The sequence below is a fragment of the Pan paniscus genome, chromosome Y (genome assembly GCF_029289425.2).
Source record: "Pan paniscus chromosome Y, NHGRI_mPanPan1-v2.0_pri, whole genome shotgun sequence".
NCBI classification, from domain to species: Eukaryota; Metazoa; Chordata; class Mammalia; order Primates; family Hominidae; genus Pan; species Pan paniscus.
In genome coordinates, this window is record NC_073273.2 from 28,385,474 (window position 1) to 28,390,163 (window position 4,690).

The 4,690-nt window shown below is 51.2% G+C and overlaps 1 long non-coding RNA gene across 1 annotated transcript; it reads left to right on the top strand.

Moving 5' to 3' along the window:
* Positions 1–2,019: 2,019 nt before the first annotated feature.
* Positions 2,020–3,971, top strand: LOC134729858 (uncharacterized). Its single transcript, XR_010111355.1, has 2 exons — positions 2,020–2,426; positions 2,961–3,971. It is a non-coding gene; the product is annotated as an uncharacterized LOC134729858 (long non-coding RNA).
* The last annotated feature ends 719 nt before the right edge of the window (positions 3,972–4,690 follow it).

Below are 4,690 nucleotides of genomic sequence, written 5' to 3' on the forward strand. Positions count from 1 at the left end.
CCCTTTGGTCACAGGGCTGCAGCACCACAATTCCAGCATACACCGGAATCAGGGGCAGTGCGCGCCAGCAGAGGAAGAGGTAGAGCTGTGCGTGACTCGCTGGGCTTGATGGAAAATGTAATCTCATGAACACTCCTTAATGAACAGTGCGCCTCACTGGAGGAAAAGGCGGGGCTGTGCAGGCCTTGCTCTTCTTGCTGAGAGATGCAGTCTCATAAAAACTCCCTACCCTTTGGTCACAGGGCTGCAGGACTACATTCCCATCATGCACCGGGATCAGGGATAGCGCATGTGCCTGGGCGAAGAGACAAAGCTTTGTGCGCCTCCTTTGGCTTCCTGGGAGATGTAGTTTCATAAAGACACCGAGACTTTTCATTACAGGGCAGCAGGACTACAATCCCAGTATGCACCAAGATCAAGGATAGTGTGCATAACTGGAGGATGAGGCGGGACTGTGCACGCCTCGCTGGGCTTGGTGGGATATGTATTCTCATAAGCATGCCCAACCCTTTGGTCACAGGGCTGCAGGACTACAATCCCAGCCTGCACCTGGCTAAGAGACAGTGCTTGTCACTGGAGGAAGAGGCGGAAGACTACAATCCCAGCCAGCACGGGGCTCACGGAAATTGTGCGTCACTGAAGGAAGAAGCGGCGTTGTGTGCTACTCGCCGGGCTTGCTGGGAGTTGTATTCTCATAAGCCCTTCCAGCGCTTGCATCACAGGGCTGAAGGACTACACTTCCAGCCCCAGCATGTACTGGGCTCGGGGACAGCGCGTGTCACTGGAGGAAGAGGGAGGGCTTTGCGCTTCTCTCTGTGCTTTTTTGGGAGATGTAGTCTCATTAACCCTCCCAGCCCTTTGGTCACAGAGATCCAGGACTGCAATCCCAACATGCACCCGGCTCAGGGACAGTGCGCTAGTCACTGCAGGAAGCGGCAGATCTGTGTGCACCTCCTGGGCGTACTGGGAGATGTATTCTCATAAACACTCCCATCCCTTTGGTCATAGGGCTGCAGGACTACAATCCTAGCATGCACCCAGCTCAGTGACGGCGCGCTAGTCTAAGGAGAAAGAGGCAGGGCAGTGTGCGCCTTGCTGGGCTTCCTGGGAGATGTAGTCTCATGGCCTCTCCCTGCCCTTTGGTCACAGTGCTATAAGACTACAATCCCAGCATGCATGGGGCTCACGGACAGCCCGCGTCACTGGAAAACAAGAGGAAGGTTGTGCACACCTCGCTGCGTTTGCTGGGAGATGTTGTTTCATAAAGACTCTCAGACCTTTTGTCACAGGGCTGCAGGACTACAATCCCAGGATGCATCGGGATCAAAAACTGTATGCGTCACGGGGAAAAGATGCGGGGCTTTGTGCCTCTCCCTAGGTCTTCCGGGAAATGTAGTCTCAAAAACACTCTTGGCCCTTTCGTCACAGGGCTGCAGGACTACAATCCCAGCATGCAGCGGGTTCAGGGACAGTGTGTGTCACTGGAGGAAGACTTGGAGCTGTGCGTGCCTCGCTGGGCTTGCTGGGAGATGCAGTCTCATAACTACCCCAGTCCTTTAGTCACAGGGCTGCAGCACTACAATTTCAGCATACCTCTGGCTCAAGGAGAGTGCACTAGTCACTGGAGGAAGAGGCAGGTCTGTGTGCGCCTCGCTGGGGTTGCTGGGAGAGGTAGTCTCATAAACACTCCCAGCCCTTTCATCACATCTCTGTAGGGGTACAATTCCAGTATGCACGGGGCGCCGGGGAAGTCCGCGTCACTAGAGGAAGAGAAAGGCGTGTGAGCGCCTTGCTGGGCTTTCTGGGAGATGTTGTCTCATTATTTCTCCCAGCCCTTTGGTCACAGGGCTTCAGGACTACAATCCCAGCATGCACCCTGCTCAGGGACAGCGCGCGTCACTGTAAGAACAGGTGGACCTGTGCTGTTCTCGCTATGCTTTTTGGGAGATGTATTCTCATAAACACTCCCAGCCCTTTTGTCACTGGGCTGCAGCACTACAATCCCAGCCTGCAACGGGCTCAGGGAGAGTGCGCTAATCAGTGGAGGAAGGGGCTAGGCTCTGCACGCCTGGCTGGTCTTGCTGGGAGATGCAGTCTCATAAACACTCCCAGCCCTTTGGTCACAGGACTGCAGCGCTACAATCCTAGCATGGACCGGGCTCAGGGAAAGTGTGCGTCACTGGAGGAAGAGGCAGGGTTGTGCGCGCCTCTCTAGGCTTGGTGGAAGATGCGGTCTCATAAACACTCCCAGAACTTTCATCACTGGCCTGCAGGACTACAATCCCAGCATGCGCCCGGCTCAGGGACAGTGCGCATTACTGGAGGAAAAGGCTAGGCTGTGGACACCTCCTTCTGCTTGCTAGGAGATGTAGTTTCATAAAGACTTCCAGAACTTTCATCACAGGGCTGCAGGACTACCATACCAGGTATGCACTGGGGTCAGGGACACGGCCCGTCAGTGGAGAAAGAGGCGGGGCGGTATGCGTGTCCTTAGGCTTGCTGGGAGATGTATTTTCATAAACACTCCCAACCCTTTGGTCAAAGGGCTACAGGACTAGAATCCCAGCATGCGCCAGTCTCCGGGGCGAGGCACAGTTCTGGAAGAAGGGGCAGAGTGCTACACGCCCCACCTAATATGCTGGGAGCTGTAGTCTGTTAACTAACTGCTCTCAGCCTGTTTGTCGGTAGGCTTCAGAAATATAATCCCAGCATGTACCAAGAACCGGGGTGCATAGCCCTGGAGGGAGGGAGAGAGCGGTGTGGGTGTGGACTTCCCGGTGTGCAAAGCACTGCTGAGTTCTTATGCTATGCCGACTCTTTGCCAAGGAGAATGAGTACAGAGGTGGACCTGGAGGACAGGTCTGCGCTGAGCATTGAGAAGGGTATTACCCTACGTAGACACCTTACCTTTGCCCAAATCAGGCGGGTTGTCCTCAACCGATTGGCCCTATCCTTCTCAGGTTCTTCTTTCAGCTGTACCCAGGGTTCTTTCCAGAGCATTGCGCCTTCTGCAGCCCAGGGCGCTGCCTTCTTTCCTAAACTTCTGTGGAAACTGTCCTGATGTCTGAGACACTGTCCATTGTGCCGCAGCCCTCTTTTTACTCTAGCCAGAGCTCATGCTCAACAGCTTTTGAGAGAAATCTTCCACGTGGCCTGCTTATGAACAGCTTCAGAACTCTGCAGGGGGTGACAACGTCTGTGCCTCCCTGGAAATGTCACTCTCAATGGCGCCTTTTTCACGAATGTGAAAGTCAAGGCATCAGGAAGGTTAATTATTGGGTGGCACAAAATCTGCTAAGAGCAAAGGAGAAGACCCCATTTCCGAGGAGTGAGACTTGTGAGCCATTTTCATCCACCCATTTAAGCGGACAAGCTCCAAAATGCAAGCTGAAGCTGCTGATTATTTAGGCATTTTACGCTTGAACTCATCAGTCTCATCTCAAGTCACGCCTGACTTGCCAGTGTCTCAGAAACACAGATGGGACCTGATCTCTCAGGAACAGATAGTGTTCCAGGTTTGTTGGAGCGACATTTAAGATGTGGAGCACTTGGGGTCCTTTGAAACCCGCTATCTTCATTAGGGACTTTTACTTCTAGACAGCATGTGCATTTTGATTTTATCTATCCTCAAACTGAACTTTTGCTCATTTTAATAGTAAAAACACATTCCTGGGTGGAGACTTAATATGCTAATGAGACATGCAATGTATGCACAAATATGTACAGCTACTGCACATGTGCATCCAGAAAACGACTCAAAACCTGCTTCCTATAACACTTCTTTCCACCTTCTTATGAATAATCACGTAAAAGTCCCAGAAGGAGGGTTTCTTCAGTAACAATTAATGCTGTCTCACTCTTATGAGCAGGCTGCCCTGGAATCTCTTTCTCAGAATGTACCGTCTATTCTGCACTTAATTTTCAAAGTATTCTTTTGTGTGTGTGTGTGCAATAAATTACTCTATGCGGTACTTCTTTTGCTGCGTGTTTCTTGTTTAAATTCTTTTAAACTAAGAAAATAAGAACCAAGGTATTACATCAGCCATCAACATTTCTTGTGCCATGGCCCGGAGAGATGTCTGTCCGCTTCATTAATTTCACTTTCATTTTACTCGCAGTGAATACTATGGCACTTCCAGACTACCTGGGTAACTATCGCTGGTTGTTCCAGCGCTGTTTCACTAACGTTCTGGGGAAACCCTGTCCCTTCAGGCTTTATGGATTTCCCAGCTCCTTGAAATTGTTCTTCAACAGTCTTTCTTTGCTGAACAAAAGATGCACAGTCATGTAGATGCCCAGTCGTAGGGTTTAAATCTGAGCATTGCAAGTGTTATAATTGGGCATCATAAATGGCAAGCCAGTGAATTAGGGAAAGGCTTGTCAGCCAGACATCTGCTCCCTAGCGAGCAGTGGGGGTCATCTCGGCAGGGTTGGAGATGTCCACCGCTGGTGAGATAGGACGGTGTATGGCAAATGCCTATGACCTCCTAGAGCTTCAGTTAATGGGGTTTCGAGGGGATGCACTGGACACCTTGGTGCTTCCACTTGGCCCATGGGGATGCCCATAGTCTCCTGGACTTTAGTACATGTTCTCTCGTTGCAGGATTCTCTCAGCACCATGGGAGTCACTTCCTCTATTGACACTGAAACACACCTGGGATGTATATTTAAAAATTGAAACAGCTTTTGG